Consider the following 20,732-nt stretch of genomic DNA (forward strand, 5'->3'; position numbering starts at 1 on the left):
GTCCAATTTCTGCCCCGCTATGTAGATGAGCGGTATTGGGTCAGTTAACGTGCATTCGCAACAAAGAATGTCTAAATCGTAAATGGTGTACGTGGATACCATATCTCAGTAACTAGCAAAGAGTTGTCGATATGATCTCGTTTGACCCGGTGTACCGACTCGGTCTTGACATATATACCCAACAGTTCGTATATTCCAACATACCTGGTGATGGGAGTGAGCCACATAGTAGTAGTCTAGGATGCGGTGTAAATAATCCTTACCCGCCAACGCCATGTTTATTCCTGTCTTTGGGCACCGGTTAGGAGCCGTCATCATCACCCATATATACTTTCGCCCTGTCCAGTAGATTGGTTGTTCAGCTCGACATATCCACTCTACGTTATCAGTCACCATCTTGTTCTTGCTGTCGACGCTGATCATTTTTCCGATGGTTCGTGATTTTCTTTATGAATTCATTTGCTGCTTTGGGTGTGGTGAGCAGTGTGGATTTACCGTGCCAGTTGACTTTCAGTCTCGCCGGGTAGAGCATGGCGTATTCCACCTGAAGTTCTCGTAGTTTTGATTTCGCCCCATTGAATTCCCTTCTGGCCTGTTGGACTGCTTGCGTGTAGTCGGGTTAGAATGCAAGTTTGTTGGATTGGTAGTGCAGATCTTTGTGCTCACGTGCCATGCGTAGAATTGCATCTCTATCTCGGTAGTTTAGTATGCGGGCCACTATTGGTCTTGGTGGTGTACCTGGAGGTGGGCGTGGTGCCAGAGTTCTGTGTGCTCTTTCCACAATGAAAATTTGGGATAGTTTGTCTTTGCCGAACAGGGAGAGGCACATTTCCTCCACATATGTGTCCATATTACCTATGTTTGCTGATTCTGGTACGCCCGCCACGCGTATATTGTTTCGGCGTGACCTCGCTTCCAAATCCTCGGACTTAGATTTAATGACTTCTAGAATCTTCTCAAATCCTGTACATTTAGAGGTGCTTACACGTGATTCATCTTCCACAGCAGATAATCTCGTCTCTGCTTCGTCTTACCGTTCTCCATGTCGGTCTACTTTTGCCGCCATGTTGTCCAATCGTGTCGTCAGATGGTCCATTTTACCATGCATATCCTGCAGGCTGTCTTGTATTGCTTTCAACATCACCTCCATGCCGTTGGGTGGTGTGCGCTCTGTTTCAGTCTCTGTGTCTGAGTGGGGGTGGGTCCCTCTCACAGTTCGGCGTTGTTCAAAGTTGAGCTTTGGTTGTTGTTTATCTGGTTTACCCATTTTGCAGGGCTTCCCCTTATACCAATGCTGCGATGATGGCGCACTCCGTCACCGCAGGCCTGAAGAGCAAGCGTGTCTGGTTATGTCGTCGCGTTGGCGCGCAGGGCCACAATCTGTACTGCAGACCCGGTGTCGTTTGTGGCGTCAATAATTATGGGTGGTCATATCAGTACAGCAGTAGAGGGTGTGTAGGGTATGCGCATGGCAGTCAGCATTTCGTGAAGTTGGCATGCGCGACCATGACAGTTCGGTAATTGATTCAGTCGTTCACTGTGGCGTATAGCATGTTAAAGAACAACCATTGTGATACAGCTTGTGGCATTTGGCATTGATGCACTGAATTGCGCTTTGTCTCTCATCTATGTTCTATCGGTACTGCAGTGAAAGTCTCCTCATCCCAGGCGTGTAAGGAACGATGTAGCACATCGCTACGCAGCACACCATCGAACTCTGGTAGTGTTTAGTGAGCTCCTCTTGGCATCATGCAGCGGCGTAGTAGGCACAGTACTTGTCTTGCACGTTTTCAAGTGGGACTCCTGTGGGCGGGATTAATCTATGGATTTACCTGCATATCAGGTGTACAATGTAGAAAGGAGCTGTTTGTTTATGGTGAGGAAAGCTGTGGGGACAGTGCTGATTACAGTCTTGCAGACGAGATCAGTATTGCGCGTTTTGAAAGGCTGGGTGTAGATCTAAGTTGCAGCTGCCACGTTTGTACGATTAGTAAGGTCTTTATGGCAAGTTTTGTACAAATCATCTGTTTGAAGACATTAGTAGGGCACCTGGTTTGCCATACTGTCCCATGTGTGTACGTCTGTTGCACCCACAGTCCAACGCCCCAGTGAGCTGCAGAACGTCAGTGTTGTATCACCCCAGGGCGGGCGCCGCCATTTTGGTTGATAGTTTGCGCGTTTTTAAGTATATATGCAAATGCTGCACTGGTTCAGATTCTGACCGCTTTATCGCTGTTTCGCCGAGCAGCGGCGGTTATGGCAGTGTCCACCCTCTCAGCCGTACGTCAAACTGAGCCCAGAGTCAGTGTTGGCAGCCCGACATGGTATATTTACCCGTAGGGCGGTAGAGATCTAATGACGAGCACCCGTTATTAAATCCAGCAGTTGTCCCGTCACAGCTCAGCTAGGTGTTCCGCCGCCAGCCGCCCACAGTGCATTGTCTCGCTGCAGTTACTCACGGGTCCGCGTCCAGGCTGCCGCATAGCTCCGTGGTGGGTGCTTCACACGTCTCTGCTATTCACTGCTCCGGTCGTTCACAGGTAGTCGCCATCTTGCCCGTACAGGTCGCGGACCTCGGCAAACCTTGTCAGTCGGAGTTCTTCTTCCCAGCAGCTCGTAGAGCAAGAAAAAGTATATTAATGTGCGCCGATCATCCTCCGTTGCCCGATGTTACAGTTTTTCAGCAGGTTCCGTGACCTCAGTCATGTTATTATTGCAGATAATCGGAACCGTCCGGCGGAGCTGTCTAGCTAGCCAGCCTTTCCGCAGTGCGCCCTCTAGCGCCCCCCCCTTTTTGTGACATTTGTAATAAAGATTTGAAACATTGAGAGAACATATTAGAACTAGTTGTTGTTGAATGGTTGCACAGAGTGATGCTGTGCCGAGTGATATTTTGTGTGCACCCAGCTGAATTACGCACAGGAGAAAATGTCACGCGCCGGCGTCTTACTCCAGCCGAAGAGCAGCGTTGTAACTGGGTCCAGTAGGATTTTAAATTTGTTGCCCTTTTCAGTGACCCTTTTAGCGAACATTTGCACTGCATTTATCACATGTCATTGGTTCCAAGTACACTCTTTCGTAGGGAACACGCTGTGTATTTATCTACTGCCGAGCATAGTTTGATTACTGTTGAATACATGAGGCTGTTTTCTATTTCCAAATTGTAGTCCGTATTATATGATGATATCGAATAGTTTAAGGGAACCGTGAGATATCAAAATGTACAGATCTAAAGACCGGATTAGAAAAAAAAAAGTCTGTTTGCCCGCCTCCCTGCTCGGGGCCGCGCTGCCATTGGCAGACCCCTGAGGCAGGAAGCCAGGCAACGGGAGAGAAGACGTAGGCCGGGCCAGAAGAAAGAAGGAAGCCCCGCCTGCTGCTGGGTTATGATTGGCTGCCCGCCGGGATGGAGCAAAGAAGCCGAGTCCTCCCGCGGCCCAGGGCTCCCGTGAGCTACGGAGCGCCCCAGGGCCGCCCCAGAGAAGAGAAATCCTGCGTAGCCGGTGAGTGGGGTCTGGTGCTGGTGTGTGTGTGTATGTGTGCGATTGCGGCGGCAGGGGGAGGGGGGTCTTTGTATGTGTGCGTGCGTGTGTGTAGGTGCGCTGGTGTGTGTGTGGGGGGTCTCTGTGTGTGCGTGTAGGTGCAGGGGTGTGGAATTTTCCAAATAATCTAGTTGTCCAAGGGACAAAATTCCACTGAGATCTACATGTCCTTTAAAATCCACTTGTCCCACCTACTCCTGTCCCACATCAAACATAAGGGCTCCGGCTGACAGAGAAACATTAATATATTTTTGCTTTATTAAAATCAGTATACCATTAAATGCTGTGCAATAATAATGCTAAAGGAAAACTTGACAAGCGATATTATCCCTTTTATCCAAACATATAGAAATTGAAAAGAAATACAACAATAAACGATTATGCATGGCAAGATGCTCTAAAACCCATATTAGCAATACTTCAACAGTTATGAGAGATGTGGCCTTTTATGTCCGCACACATGCTTTGTGCCTCCTGTTGTAAGCCAGAGATCAATAGCAGCAGTCCACATCAAACAGAATTTACAACAGCGTTGGAAGGAGATCGGAACTGAAAGCTGAAATATGCCATGGGCTCACTTCAAATGTGTCCTACGGTCACATCTGGCAACACTGGTACTAAAGGAAACTGCACTGAAACTACTCAAATGAAAAGGTCTTGGCTAAAGCCAGAACTAAAAGTGATGACGCAAAAACATATCACACCAGTTACACATGCATGCTTGATGATCATGTACATTTATCAGAAAACTGCACGAGCAGAATTACTTCAGTGCCATTCATTTTTTTATTTACTGCCTGATCAGAGGGATCTTGCTTTTCTGACCTATTGGTTTTGCCAGTGCTTTTTGCCCATGCTGTGCATTATTAGCAAAAAGCTTTTGGCTAATGATGTGTAGCATTGTGAATATAAGAGGAAAAACAAACAGCCATGATGATGACTGGACCGTTTCCTAGGCTCACAGATTTATGAGGATGTGTGCAAGTGCGGGCCTCATCATAAATGCATGCGCCTATGGAAAAAAGGGGGCACATGTTTTTGAAAATATTTATTTACTGATCAAAAATGGACCCCCTTTGGCTTGCCTACAGACACAGAAGCCTGTTTTATGCTCTGCCACCGAGCTGGAATGTCACAGATTATGTCTGTCAAAAATGTAGAATTAGAAAACAGAACCCTCATGCTCGATTTGCCCACGCCATCAGTCTTGACATTCTATGATGTACCACACTGAGTGCGTGCCATTAGTGAACTAGCAGCCATATTCATCAATCTCCTGTTTTGCGAGGCCCTAATAGCGAATTATAGCGATTCGCTATTAAGGACTCGCAGAACGGGATTGATGTAGGATTAGCAGAATTTATTGCGATTCCTACTGATTCCTTATTTGCGATTAGCAAATTGCTAATCGCAAATAAGGAAAAACTCCCCATTCATTCCTATGGGCCAAAAGGCCCATAGGAATGAATGGGGAGTATTCCTTAAATAAGATTGCGATTTGAAGGGTGCCAGGGGTGTCCAAAGGACACCCTGTAGCACCCCTCAAATGCACATTTGAACAGGTGTGTGTGTAACATGCAAAAGAAAAAAATGCACTAAAGTGCTTTTTACTCTTTTTTCGCAATTTACCACGAAGTCAGATTTTGTGGTAAATTGCACTAAAGTGCTTTTTACTCTTTTTTCGCAATTTACCACGAAGTCAGATTTTGTGGTAAATTGCGACCAAATATTGCGAATTCGCAATTTCAAATTGGGTGATGAATTGGATTTAAGGAATCTCTATTAGAGATTCCTTAAATCCAATTCCTCGCAAATATGCGATTTCGGTAATAGCGATTTTTGCATTTGGGATGATGAATCCCAAATGCAAAAATCGCACTCGCAAACGGCCAGATTCTCAGAATCTGGCCATTTGCGAGCGCTATTCATGTTGATGAATATGGCTGTAAGAGGCAAGACAGTTGTCATGTGAACACTGTATGTGGACAGAATATTATAGAACATACTGTTGCCAGGGCAACGCCGCCTCCTAGCTGCGGACACGCCTACTCGCGCTGACCACGCCCCCTCTCACTATATGAGCGCGCGCTGACCTAGAGCGAGCGTTCACAGAACTTCACTCCTGAGGCGGAAAGCCGGGAGTTAGCACTCGTTTTTAACTCTGTTTGAATTGTTTTTACTTGCTAATTCCCTGATTGTACTCGAGCAAGCAGCAGACCGCCCAGCCGATTTAGTCAAGTCAAGTCAAGTCAAGAGATTTATATAGCGCGCTACATACCCATAGGGTCTCAAGGCGCTTGAGGAAGGGTGGGGAATTACTTGTCGAATATCCAAGTTTTAAGTTGCTTTCTGAATGCTAGGTGGTTCTGAGTAAGGCTCAGGTGAGTGGGAAGTGAGTTCCAGGTTTTAGCTGCCAGGTAGGAGAAGGATCTACCTCCCATGGTGGTTTTGTTGATGCGAGGTATAGTGGCAAGGGCTTGGTTGGAGGATCGTAGCTGACGGGAGGGGGTGTAGAAGGACAGTCGTGTGTTGAGGCATTCGGGTCCAAGTTCGTAAAGTGCTTTCTGTGCGCGGGTTAGGAGGCGGAAAGTAATCCTCTTATTTACGGGGAGCCAGTGGAGGTTTTTCAGGTGACCAGAGATGTGTTCTTTACGCGGGATGTCTAGTATGAGCCAGGCTGAAGCGTTCTGGATGCGTTGGGGTTTTTTCTGGAGTTTTGCGGTGGTACCGGCGTATAGGGTGTTTCCGTAGTCCAGGCGGCTCGTGACCAGTGCGTGGGTGACCGTTTTTCCAGTTTCGGTGGGGATCCAGCGAAATGTTTTTTTGAGCATGCGAAGAATGTTGAAGCAAGATGATGAAACGGCGTTGACTTGTCTGGTCATCGAGAGTGAGGAGTCCAGGATGACGCCCAGGTTCTGTGCGTGGTCCGTCGGGATGGGTGCTTTTCCAAGGGCCTCTGGCCACCAAGAGTCATCCCAGGCGGAGGGGGAGGTGCCTAAGATGAGGACTTCTGTTTTGTCGGAGTTCAGTTTCAGACGGCTGTGCTTCATCCACTCGGCTACTTCTTTCATTCCTTCGTGTAAGTTGGTTTTGGCGGTGTTAGGGTCTTTGGTGAGAGAGAGGATCAGTTGAGTGTCGTCAGCCTAGGAGATGATGTTGAGATTGTGTTGGCGAGCGATGGCCGCAAGGGGGCTCATGTAAACGTTGAAGAGGGTGGGGCTAAGTGACGATCCTTGTGGCACGCCGCAGATGACTTCAGAGGCCTCTGACTTGAATGGTGGGAGGCGGACTCTCTGGGTTCTTCCGGTGAGGAACGAGGTGATCCATTCCAGTGCTTTTCCTTGGATTCCGACGTTTCTGAGGCGCTGTAGAAGGGTGCTATGACAGACTGTATCGAAGGCAGCGGAGAGGTCGAGGAGGATGAGGGCGACTGTGTCTCCATTGTCTAGTAGAGTTCGAATGTCATCTGTTGCTGCGATAAGTGCGGTCTCAGTGCTGTGTTTGGCTCGGAAGCCGGACTGTGAGGAGTCGAGGGATTTGTTGGTTTCGAGGAAGGTGGCGAGCTGGTTGTTGACAGCTTTCTCGATGACTTTGGCCGGGAATGGAAGGAGCGAGATGGGGCGGTAGTTTTTGAGTTCGGTGGGGTCAGCTGTGGGTTTTTTCAGAAGGGCGCTGAGTTCTGCGTGTTTCCAGCTTTCCGGGAAGGTGGCGGAGTTGAGGGAGCAGTTGATGACATCTCGGAGGTGTGGTGCTATGATGGAATCTGCTTTGTTGAAGATGTGGTGAGGGCATGGGTCTGTGGGGAACCTGAGTGGATGGAGTTCATCAGGCGGATGGTGTCCTCAGTGGAGATTAGGTTCCAGTCGTTAAGGATGTTCAGGGGGGGTGAAGGTCCTGCAGAAGGTTGGGTGGGTTGGTCTCCGGGTCGGTTGTCAAAGCTGTTGTGGATGTCTGCGATTTTGTTGTGGAAGAAGGAAGCTAGGGAGTTGCAGAGGGCTTGGGAGGGGGTGATGTCGTTGGAGTTGGCTGATGGGTTGGTAAATTCTTTGACGATGTTGAATAATTCCTTGCTGTTGTGGACGTTGTTATCTAGTCGGTCTTTGAATGCGGCTTTCATGGCAGACCGGATTAGTTGGTGGTGTATGCGGGTGGCGTTTTTGAAGGCGTCCCTGGTGCTGGTGTTGGGGTCTTTTTTCCAGGCCTTCTCGAGGGAGCGACAGAGTTTTTCGATTTCTTAAGATCATCGTTGAACCAGGGGGCGTTTTTGCTGCCTAGTTTGATTTGACATTTTTTCAACGGTGCTAGGATGTCGGCGCTGTTGGATAGCCATTGGGTGAGGTTAATGGCTGCTTGGTCGGGGTTTGAGGAGTGGGCGGGGGGTTTAGAAGAAGCAATGAGGAGATCTGGTCGATGGTGATTTTGTTACAGTTTCTTCGCAGGGTGGGTTGAGGATGGTTGTGGATTGTGGTCTTATTGTAGATAAAGTGAACGCAGCTGTGGTCCGTCCAATGAAGAGCTGTGGAGTGACTGAATGAGACATGTTTGCTGGAGGTGAAGATGGGGTTGAGTCTGTGACCTGCAATGTGAGTGGGGGTAGTGACAAGTTGTTTGAGTCCGAGGTTGGCGAGATTGTCCAGAAGGGTGGTGGTGCTGCTGTCATTGCTCTTTTCCAGGTGAAAATTGAGGTCTCCCAATAGAATGTAGTCTTCGGAGGGGAGGGCGTGTGGGGTGATAAAGTGAGTGATGTCGTCACTGAATTGTGCACGGGTCCTGGAGGCCGGTAGAGGAGGGTGCCTCTGAGTGTGGTCTTGGGGTCGGTGTGGATCTGGAAGTGGAGGTGTTCGGCGCTGGCAAGGTTGACGTCTGAGCTGGTTGAGATGCGGATGGAGTTCTTATGGACGATAGCGATGCCTCCTCCTGTTTGCTTGATGCGGTCCTTACGGATGATCTTGTATCCTTCCGGGATGGCAATGGTGATATCTGGGGCTGAAGAGGCATTCATCCATGTTTCTGTTAGGAAGGCGGCGTCCGGTGAGATAGTGTCTAGTAGATTCCAGAGGTCGATGGCGTGTCTGTGGGCCGAGCGGGTGTTGAGCAGGATGCATTTTAGGTGGTTGGTGTCAGGTCTCTGTTTGGTGTTGGTGGATGAGGAGTTGGTAATGGTGCCGTCGAACTTGCAGGAGTTGCAAGAGAAGGGTCCATGGGTGTGTCTAGGAGCGGCTTGGACGCAGTTGGGGGAGCGGCCGGGGTTAAGGGCTAGGAGGGTGGTGGCATTGTAAGAGATGCCTGTGGACTGGGCATTACGGGAACCAGGGGGTCTGGCGCTGGGCGCGGTCCAGGCGCAGACGGGCGTAGACGGGCTTACCTTTGGCGCACCTTCGGCGCGACTGGGGCGCGATCGCTGCGCGTGAACGCTGCCCGCAAATGCTACTGGCATATGTGGATAGTGGGAGGGGAGGGGCGAGGCAGGCTCAGCTGGGAGGCGGGAGCGTGTTGGAGGGACGGGCTTGGACGTCACAGTAAGCAAATGGCTGCAACAATAACAACTTTACGCAGGGAGAGGTTGGGGCGAGCAGTGGAGCGCTATTACTGAAAAATTGAATTACAAATAATATTGCTGAGTGGTGGACGCTATGATGGGCCACAAAGCAGCGCTATGAGCAGAGCAGGTGAAAAGTATAAAGCGGCGCTACGATTTTAATACAGTGAAAGTAAATTACAAAGCAGCGCTGAGGTCAGATCACAATTGTTAGACGGACCGGGAGGGTCTTGAGTCGGGCCATTTCTAGCTCGTGTAGTCGGGTTTTTTCTCTTTCTTGGATCTCCTCTTGCGAGAGACCGGTTCTTTGCCCTTCAGGGGCCGTGTTGGTTTTTTTCGCGGTGCTTTGCTCAGGGGTTTCGGTATCCCCGGTCTCTGCCCAAGATTCTAGGGCCTGCTTAAAATCGTCCTTGGTGCTTAGTCCGGTGGTAGCGATACCTAGTTCGATGCAGAACTGCTTTAGTTCACGATGGCTGTACTCCTCTAGTTTTTCCATTTGGAACTTCTCAGTTGATCCGCTTTCTTTAGTTGTCATTGTGGTTCGTTGTGGGGTGAGCTACTCTCTGTACGTTATGCGGTGATTCGGATCGCGCCGCTGGCCACCAATGTTAGACGGACCGGGAGGGTCGGCCGAGATTACGGGGAGAGGTCTCCAGGGAGAGCCGTCTCCAACGACTGTACAGACAAGTAACTTCCCCCCCACAGACGGACACCACACAAGACTGAAGGTTAACGAGACTTTATATGCAATTCTTAGGTTACGATGGTATGGTACAAGGAGGTCTGGACTCAGGGGTCCCCTCGAGTTTAGTCTTTGGTTGAGGAAAGGGGTAGCGGGACAGTCTTTAGTTACCAATGAGTACAAAATAGCTCTCAATCCTCGAGCTCGGCGTTCTGGATGATCGGGCCGTGGTGGAGCCAAGCAGGTCCCGAGATGGACGGATGAAAGATGACGGTCCGCGGCGGAGCCTGCAGGTCCCGGTGAAGATGACGGTTACAACGGTCCGCGGCCACGCCAGCAGATCCGGACGACGATGAAGGCTGAAAGTTACGACGGCTGTGGCAGCGCCAACAGGCAGGACGATGGTGCACAGGACAGAGCTATGGCAGCGCCAGTAGTCCGTCCAGGATGAGTTCCTCTTTACGTCTCTCGACTCCAAGATACAACTGCCTTCCTGCTCTGGAGCTGCCCCAGTTATAGGGCCGGCGTGCTTTGATGTCCGGACCCTCGCACTTGGAGGTCGGGAGGTCCGGGATGAGGGAGTCCAGACACCCAGCAGGGGGGTGGAGCCAGCGCCCGGGGAGGCGATGGGCGAGCGGCACTTGGCGGGGGAGAGCCATCGACACCTCTTTCTCCCATTGACTTGCCAAGTAGCCCGCTCACCTCCTGGGTGGATGGTGGTGCCGGGATGTCTGAGGCCTGGCCAGGCCCAGGGTTGAGGTCGATCGGGGGCCAGGCGGCCTCGTGGTGAAGTGTCCAAGATGGCGGCCCAGGCTGGCGCGTGGGCCGGCAGTGGATCGGGCCCACGAGGTTAACATGCTCGAGGGCAGGGGTCCCTGAGGGGACGGAAGACGTGCAATGGTGGTGTGTGGTACTTGCGGGGCCGGGCTCGGGCCTGGTTGAGCCGGGGGAGAGCGGCCCTTCACGTGGCCTGTCCAACAACAATTAAATCACAATGCGGCGCAGTGATATAGTTTCAGGATGAAAGCAAGCACAGAGCAAAGCAGCGTAGGGGTAGCGCTACGATACCCAGGAGGACAGAGGGGAGCAACCGGATCTGCACGAGTCAGGACGGTCACAGCTCTCGGAGGGGGTGGGGTCGACCTGTTCTATCAGTGGGAGGCAGGCTCAGCTGGGAGGCGGGAGCGTGTTGGAGGGACGGGCTTGGACGTCACAGTAAGCAAATGGCTGCAACAATAACAACTTTACGCAGGGAGAGGTTGGGGCGAGCAGTGGAGCGCTATTACTGAAAAATTGAATTACAAATAATATTGCTGAGTGGTGGACGCTATGATGGGCCACAAAGCAGCGCTATGAGCAGAGCAGGTGAAAAGTATAAAGCGGCGCTACGATTTTAATACAGTGAAAGTAAATTACAAAGCAGCGCTGAGGTCAGATCACAATTAAATCACAATGCGGCGCAGTGATATAGTTTCAGGATGAAAGCAAGCACAGAGCACAGAGCAAAGCAGCGTAGGGGTAGCGCTACGATACCCAGGAGGACAGAGGGGAGCAACCGGATCTGCACGAGTCAGTGGTGTATTGACGCGGCATACTGTTGCCAGGGCAACATCGCCTCCTAGCTGCGGACACGCCCACACGCGCTGACCACGCCCCCTCTCACTATATGAGCGCGCGCTGACCTAGAGCGAGCGTTCACAGAATCTTCACTCCTGAGGCGGAAAGCCGGGAGTTAGCACTCGTTTTTAACTCTGTTTAAATTGTTTTTACTTGCTAATTCCCTGATTGTACTCGAGCAAGCAGCAGACCGCCCAGCCGATTTAGGGCTGACGCGGCCTACTGTTTCCAGGGCAACGCCGCCTCCTAGCTGCGGACACGCCCACACGCGCTGACCACGCCCCCTCTCACTATATGAGCGCGCGCTGACCTAGAGCGAGCGTTCACAGAACTTCACTCCTGAGGCGGAAAGCCGGGAGTTAGCACTCATTTTTAACTCTGTTTAAATTGTTTTTACTTGCTAATTCCCTGATTGTACTCGAGCAAGCAGCAGACCGCCCAGCCGATTTAGGGCTGACGCGGCATACTGTTGCCAGGGCAACGCCGCCTCCTAGCTGCGGACACGCCCACACGCGCTGACCACGCCCCCTCCCCATGTCAATTTCGGCTCAATAAATCATGTGCTGCAACCGGAAGCGCAGCGGACGAGCGCAGCGGGCGCGACGAATGCGCGCCGAAGGCGCGCATAAGGCAAGCTCGTCTGCGCTCGTCCGCGCCGAGGACGGGCAAAGGGCCACCCCCCCTGCTGCTCCACTACCACGACCACCTACCAATACGGTGAGACTTAAATACACCACTGCCGAATTACTACAACTCAGGCATATAGCAGCTTTACCTCATGTTCCACCACATTTAGGGTACTCCAACCCCATCCTAGGCCCAATCCCATGTCCTACCTGCATAAAAGTTGCCACGAAACCCTCTACAGTTGACCCTATATTGGTTCAAGCAGCACTATTAAATGCCAGATCCCTCCCCAAACACAAATTAGAAATCGCAGACTTGATTGACGCGCATAAACTGGATCTCTTATTCATCACAGAGACTTGGGGTGACGAAGCCTCCGGACCAGACTTTAGAGCAGCCACCCCCACTAACTACAATGTATGTAGATTAGACAGGCCAATAAAAAAAGGTGGTGGCATTGCTATAATCTACAAAGACCACTTCAAACTTACGACGAAACCTTTTATCTGCCCTGAATACGAATCTCTCATTTTTACACTAGGCCTCTCGGCCAAATCATCCTTCAAGGGCATGCTAATCTATCGCCCTCCTGGGTCAAGAGCCACATTTCTAGCCAATATAGGCAATTTAATTGAAGCAGCTGCAGACTCCCCACACTTTACCATACTAGGTGACTTTAATTTTCACTTAGAAGTCCTCAACAACCACGATACAACGCAGCTACTCACAGACCTATCAGCTGCTGGCCTGATGCAACTGATAACTTCTCCCACGCACCAGGCAGGCCACACTTTAGATGGCATATTCACCAACAGTCCCCTTGTAACTGTTACCCAAATTATCCCCCTCATCTGGACAGACCATGCAGCGATCTGTTTCACTGTTGAAACTAACCCTACCAAACCTACTCCCACTGCCCCCTCTCAATCTTCCTATAGAGATTGGAAAAACATCAATTTAGCTCAGTTAGCAGAGATGATGCAGGAAAATCATATTCCCTATGAGCAGGACCCCATTATAGTGTCTTCCAATTATCTGACGAACTTAGATACGGCCTGTAAGATACTAGCCCCGATCAAATCCTCCCATCGGAACAGGAAAATACCTTCAGCCCCGTGGTTTACTGAAGCCCTTCGGACTCGGAGACAATACTGCAGGAACCTTGAAAGGCAGTGGCGTCGCAATTACAGCCCTGCAGACAAAACGACCTACAAAAATGCCCTTTCCATCTATAAAAGATTAATAGTTGCTGAAAAAAGTCTCTACTATACTTCCCAAATCGATCAGGCGAAAAACTCAGCTGGAGAACTATTTCGGGTGGTTACTACTTTGTCCAACCCCCCAGCCCCGCGCCTAGAAGGTTCTCAGTCTTTAGCGGATGCTCTGGCCAGTTTCTTTGAGGAAAAAGTTAGTTCCATTTTCCTTACCTTTTCGCATTCCTCCCCTTCACCCTCTCCTGTGGCACTCCCCATGAATACTTCGCCCATCCTATCATCTTTCGACACCATTGATCAGGAACATATTCAACGCCTGGTAACCAGCATTAAATCCGGATCCCCCCTTGACCCATGTCCCCCTGCTATCCTGAACCTCATCCCAGAAGCAATCTCTCCCGCGCTGTCTACCATCTGCAACGCCATGTTTTCAACAGGCATATACCCCTCAGTCTGGAAGGAGGCTATCATTAAGCCACTTCTAAAAAAGCCAACTCTGGACCCTCTTCTCCCCGCCAGTTACAGACCCATCGCATGTCTCCCTTTCCCAGCCAAGATCTTCGAAAAAACTATGAACATTCAACTTTCAAAATTCATCAATGACAACAATCTACTTGATGACACTCAGTTTGGCTTCAGACAGGGGCATGGGACGGAGACAGCACTGCTAAAGGCCGCAGATGAAATTCGAGCAACAATGGACATGGGAGGAGCGGCAGTCCTAATACTCCTAGACCTTTCCGCTGCATTTGACACGGTCGATCATGTCACTCTGATCGACCGTGTCTCAGCTCTAGGAATAAGAGGCAAAGCCAAAGATCTGATTGCCTCATTCCTAGCCAATCGCCCTCAGACTGTCAAGATGGGCAATTTCACCTCCCAGACCTTCTCCCTCCCATGCGGTGTTCCACAGGGCTCCTCGCTAAGTCCGACGCTTTTCAATATCTATGTATCGGACTTAGCGAGGGTGATAAAATCTTATGGAATTGCCCTTACAACGTACGCCGATGATACCCAGCTAGTATTATCGGTGCACAACAACGGAGCATCCGTCGCAGCCAACTTTCAAGAGGGAATGAAGGTGATAAGCTCTTGGATGTCATCAAACTGCCTCAAACTGAACTCCGACAAAACGGAGGTGATGACATTCGGGAGCTTGCAGCCAGCATGGTCCCCTCAGTGGTGGCCACCTCAGTTGGGCCCCCCCCCCCCCCAACCGGTGGTCAAGGTCCGCAATCTGGGAGTCACTTTTGACAATAAGCTGACTTTCCTCCACCACGCCAACGCTGTTGTATCATCTGCCTTCTACACCCTAAAAAAAATAAAAAAAATGCTTCCTTACCTACCACAGTCAGCGGGCAAAACACTTATCAGCACCTTAGTGTTTTCAAGAACCGACTATTGCAACTCCCTTCTCCTGAATGCTCAGGAGAAGGTTCTCAATAAACTCCAGACAGTACAAAACGCTGAAGCCAGAACCCTACTATCCATTCCTAAGTTTACCTCAACCTCCCCGTATATTAAAGAACTACACTGGCTCCCTATTAGGAGCCGAATCAAATTTAAGGCTCTGTGCATAGCCTACAAAACCCTGAACAACGCAGGACCACAGTTTCTAAAAAAAGCTCTCCGCCCAGTGGAACAACGCAGGACCCTACGATCTTCCTCAGCCTACTTGCTGAACGTCCCCGGACAAGAAAGGCCAGCTGGGGAGATAGATGTTTCACAACCGCCACGGCCAAACTGTGGAACACGCTACCACTCCACATCAAAACTGCCCCCACGCTCCTCAAATTCAGAAAGAGCCTCAAAACATGGCTGTTCTCCTCTTCCTAACTCCCCCGTCATACCATAAGTGGGTTCTGTAACAATAGCGCCGAGACACCCGTATGGGTATTTGCGCGCTTTAAAAATTGCAAAAATAAAATAAGTAAAATAAATAAATAGTCTAGTAATTAAAAAACAACAGGTTTTTGTACGGCTGGTATTCTGAACGCATGCATTTGAAAGTGCTTCCATTCTCGATTATGAAGATAAAGTTTTGATGAAATAAATATTTGCCTAAGATCACGCAAAATAAGCATGGAAGACATTTTTATCCAGCCAGATTCTCTTTCACAAAGAGTACTTAAATAGTTGCAGGCCGTCATGAAGAATTATGCAACATGACACAAATAGCAGAATTTGATATTATTAGTACATTGAGGCGGCTACTATGTTTTATGGAAAACAACGTTCACTTTTCGAAATAAATATATTTTTCACCCACATTCAGATATGGGCTTGAAGTCCTGCCATGGCGTTTTAGGTCTGAACACACAATGAGAATAGTGCAATTTACGCGTCGTGCCTCTGTTCCAGACTGACAAGACCCTCCTCAAGACCATCATTATAGTGAGTCCCGCAAATGCAATGCCCCCTTTGGGCCTCCCTCTATGGTACCTCCTTACCCATTATCCAGTAATGCCAGTGTCCTTTAACAATTTTTAGCAAGCCTGGCAGCTCAAGAATGATAAATTGCAGTACTGACATGGAGGTGCCGCCGCAGCTTAACAAAATGCGTACAATGATCCAAATTAAGCTTGAAAAATAGAAGGCACTGGTCAATTGATTATTTACTCGCACAAATGGGAAAAATATCACCCATTTGTGAGGGAAATTGCCCAATCGGGCATATCTGTCACACGTCTGGTGTGAAAGGGAGTTCTGAATCTGCTCTGCCCATCAATGGAAAGGTGCGCTGTAGGCACTACTCCAATAGCAGTGATGAGGTCGATGGGAGCCCGCGCTTCCTACAGCCACAAGGGTATCTCAGTACACACGGTCTGTCACAGCAGGCACAGCAGTTCTATTCTATTCAGAGCGATCTGCTCGAAAAAATAACCCTTTTGAACACTAGCAATGCTTTAAAAAAATATATTTTAATCACTGTATTGAGAAGTTTACGTACAAGAGGTGAGATTTGCAGAGACACTGTCCATGATTCTCAGAAGTTTCATAGAATCACAGGCCCTTACACCTGAAAATGGACATTACCAGAGATGAAAGGCTTTAAAAAATGAAAGCATTCCAACCCCCTAAAAAGTCCATGCAAAGGATGGGAAAGTTAAAACCTCTCCCCTTCCAGTGACACAATAGCGACTTTGACACTTCACAAATAAGTGCTTTCCCACCTCATTGAGAACACCCCTCACACAGCTGCATCCAGTCAGGAGAAATGGTATCTCTGTAGGGCAGGCGCGCGGTGCAACGCCCATGGGATCAAATAGCTTCAGACCCCACTCCCTCCCCCTCCCCCTCCCCCTCTTGTGTGGCAGCCCGGGCTGAGACAGCTTTCTCAGCGCGCACACAGCCACAACCGAGTACTTCACATGTCTTTTAAAGACCATTCACTTGTTAGCGAAGTTTTTCTTACGAAGTGATTTCACCCTTTCTTAGAGCCCCTGCATCACCACTCTCTGCCTATGGCTAGAAGATTAGGCCCTCCCCCCGAAATGTGCCTCCTTCTAGTTGTTCCTCTGCTGTCTGCCTTATTGCGTTTAACAAACATTAATCCACTATGCAAATGTTCAAGTGCGCTATACAAATACGGATTTACATTTTTAAAATATTTTACAAGTACCTAACCCTCGGTGCACAGTGAAGTCATGATACCCCTCTGTATATCGGTGAAAATTGGCTGTATACAAACACCAACTTTCTGGTTCGATTGTTTTATCCTCATTGTGGCGACCTCATCCTCGAGTCTGAAGTGAAGTTCCCAGACTGAATTCCTTCTTCCTCAAAGGAAGTACTGGAGCGGATACTGCACGCAAATGGGTTATCAACTTCCATGTGTTTATTGCGTTCCGTGCACAATCTGTAGAATGCATCAAAAGGATTGTGACCTCTGAAAACATAGCATGAGGATCGCAGTGGAAAGTGTGAATGACGGGCCTGCCACCCACGCCCTTCATAATTATCTTAACTGTACTTGTCAAAGAAAGTACTCTCGTTTTTTTGGGGTCACTAACCACGACTGAGCCTTCGCAATCGCCATGAAGCTGTCCTAGAGCCTGGCTCCTTGTTTTTGTCAGGGTGATGGCGCAGCGCGCCTGCTAGCGATACGTTTTTTTGACGTGCTCTTCTGAGGCGCCACAGCGGGCCAGGTCTAGGCTTTTGAACTAATTCATCTTTTTACTGATGGTTGCTAAAAGAATCGCACCTGTCACAACATCACGCAATCAAGTACAGAACAGTTTAATGCGAGCATCCAACCTCACACTTTCAAATACTAGCAATGCTGTAGCAGGCAAAACTCCTTAATTTACCTGAATGCGAGCCTCGCAGCGGCCACGGACTACTGATTGCAGAGGCTGAGTGACGTTTCACACCCCCAGCCAATCACTGGGTAGAGCCCAGTCATGGGCTGCTAGCCAATCAGATGCCTCTAAATACTCTCTGCAAGCTACGGATTGGCTGTGAGCCCCAGAGTGCCCACAGCCTTTTGTATTGAGGTGGTTTAACGTCTACTTGTCCGTCGGACATAATAGGCAATAAATCTTCTTGCCCAGCAAAAAGAACAACATGGTTCGGGCGTCGGGCGATATGATTCCCCCACCCCTGAGGTGCGCTAGTGTGTGTAGGTGCGGGGCCGGGGGGTTGTGCCTGTGTATGCGTGTGGCTGTGTATGCGACGTGAGTGTGGGTGCGCGTGCACGTAGCTGAATCCAGCCGGAGAGAAGCGCGTGGCACTTTCTTGTCCTCATTCCCCTGAGTCAGCTAGCTAAAGTTCTCCACCTGGACCGCATCCTTCGGATGCGTGTTCCCAGGCTCGACCTAAAAAGCAATTAAAGTTTTATGCTCGAGCTTCAAAGAGGTGCTCAGTACGGTATGCATCGCGCAGAATGAAGTCTTAAAAAAATAATAAAAAACAGAGTTTATACTTAAATGAAGACAAAAAATTATTTGTGTTCTTGGCCTGCTGGAATGTGACACACGCCCATATAACCATTAGGGACAGCACACCTGGGCCGGGATTTCTGCAGCACAGCCGGGTTAAAGCCTCAGCTCGCGTCTGGACCTTTAGCACACAGATTTATTCTAAAAATATAGATTCCCGGGAAAAAATAATAAGTGGAATTTCTAAGATGAGTACTATATTCCATCTCACAAAATTTCAAAATATTTCAAGGGCATTTTCGGTGATCCCAGTAATTTGTGGGTGTGGTCTCTGGCCAATATGTTGAGGATCATTGTTCCATGGTACACTTTTCTTGGAGAGAGGATTACTTCAGCACACAGAACTAATATGGGACATATGGAAATGTGTTAAAACACCAATGGACCGAGTGTGTTATTATGTAATCATGCATTTGGGCCGCTGCTGTTTGAGAGCAGTACGAAGGAGGGTGGGCTGTCTAATGCACTGTTTAAAGTGCGCAAGTCTTTTTGGCCCGCCGTTGCACACATAAGCACTTTAAACCTCTCAACCCTACTGTCTTAAGACAGCTGGGTAGGGAGTAAGTGCATGCCTCCAGTACGCTGCGTAGCGCAGAGTGAGGCTGCTCCTTCCAATCAGGGCACTGCTCACATGCTGCACGTGAGCAGCGCCAGGATTGGGCAAGGGAGTTCCAGCATCCGGTTCCTGTTCCTGAAAAGAAGAGGTCCGGAGTGCGGACGTCGCGTTAGGTGTTTCATTTAAAATATATATATATATAATACTTTGTGTGCCCCCCTCCCCGTAAAAATGCCAGCCGCCACTGAGTGGGATACTGGGATGTAAGGAGATAGGTAGCTAGTAAGGAGCTGCATGAATGCAGAAGACAGTTGTGATGGGAAATGCAACAATATATTGACGGAGGTGACAATCAAAGTCTGAGTCAGATAGTGCCAGTGGGGGACACCAGCACTCTTTTTGGGGGACCAGGACGTATTTTTCATCACCAGACTTTGACCAGGGGAAAGCAAGTGAAAAGTAGAAACAATGAGGGAGAAATGGATAGGAACATTGTGCAAAGGAGCAGTGATATAGGATCTGTAAACGTGGGATAAAGATACACGAAGTGCAGGGTGGTTAAAGCAAGAGTGGTGGGCTGGAATTAAGAGTAGGCGGCCTTGGTATTCGGAAACCCTGGCATCATGTGAGTGTTATGTTTCTTACAAATTAATTAAGCAGTTAATCAGAGGTCCAATGTCGGTCCAGGAGTGCTAGACCTAAGCCCAGAATGTCAGGCTCACCCCTGATTACGTCAGAGTTCCAATTAAATGTACTGCCTATGCATTTGTATGACGTGAACATCCTAAAACTCTTGCATGGATCCGGTCCTTCTCGACCTATGACGCACAGCCGTGCTCTAGGTAATGGCCGCTCCTGACGTTGCTATGTGACGCGCAAGTAACAGTGTTTGCATGAAAACTATGATCTCCTTTATGTAACAAAGACACACTCTTGGTGCCAATGACCTCGGGTGCAGCGGGTGCTACAGTCTGCTAAACCTGATTGACAGACATGCGTCAGCCTTGGCTCGGGCAGCACACCCAAAGGCGCCGGCTGCCTAAACGCACAGCGTAGGTGCACACACAAAGACACCTTATCTCCAGGGAAAATCTAATGCGGCACGCTTCGCTGTCTCCCAGAGGCTTCCGTGAGGGGTTCGGCAGGCAATTAGTAACTGCTAATTTCCATGATCGATTTCCTTTTGTGTGGGCCAGATTACGGCGGTGGGCGGCAGCAGCAGCACTCCAGGGGCGTCGCCTCTGCTGCCCGCCCGGTGACTTTGAAATCCACGCCTGCTAGCTGGGGGCCCCGACGGCCCTCGGTGCGCGTTCACAGGTGCCCTTGCGGCGCGCCCAGCCGGTAGCACTGAACGTCTCACAATACTCCTAATTACCGACGGGTTCTGTTTCCACGGGGCAGAGACAAGACACATCACGCTGGCTTGGCCTCCGATACCTGCCATGTGGCTTTGATAAATGAATTCAGTGTCTGTCTACTTACACCCTAGGCGCATTCCAGGAAACGTGAAATATTACCATTCTTAAAAATGTAAAGTTCGTATTGATCCCTGCTCGGGGCCGCGCTGCCATTGGCGGACCCCTGAGGCAGGAAGCCAGGCAACGGGAGAGAAGACGTAGGCCGGGCCAGAAGAAAGAAGGAAGTCACGCCTGCTGCTGGGCTATGATTGGCTGCCCGCCGGTAAGGAGCAAAGAAGCCGAGTCCTCCCGCGGCCCGGGGCTCCCGTGAGCTACGGAGCGCCCCGGGGCCGCCCCAGAGAAGAGAAATCCGGGGTAGCCGGTGAGTGGGGTCCGGTGCTTGTGTGTGTGTGCGTATGTGTATGTGTATGTGTGGGATTGCGGCGGCGGGGGGTGCGTGCGTGTATGTAGGTGCGCTGGTGTGTGTGTGGGGGGTCTCTGTGTGTGCATGTAGGTGCGCTAGTGTGTGTAGGTGCGGGGCGGGGGGGGTGTGCCTGTGTATGCGTGTGGCTGTGATGTGCGCATGCGTGAGTGTGGGTGCGTGTGCACGCAGCTGAA

The 20,732-nt window shown here is 49.8% G+C and overlaps 1 protein-coding gene across 1 annotated transcript in view; it reads right to left on the reverse strand.

The window, feature by feature from the left end:
- LOC147738072 (uncharacterized) overlaps window positions 1-20,732 on the reverse strand; it is a 556,710-nt gene that overhangs the window by 343,545 nt on the left and 192,433 nt on the right. The window lies entirely within an intron of this gene.

The sequence above is a fragment of the Lissotriton vulgaris genome, chromosome 1_1 (assembly GCF_964263255.1).
Source record: "Lissotriton vulgaris chromosome 1_1, aLisVul1.2, whole genome shotgun sequence".
Taxonomy (NCBI): domain Eukaryota; kingdom Metazoa; phylum Chordata; class Amphibia; order Caudata; family Salamandridae; genus Lissotriton; species Lissotriton vulgaris.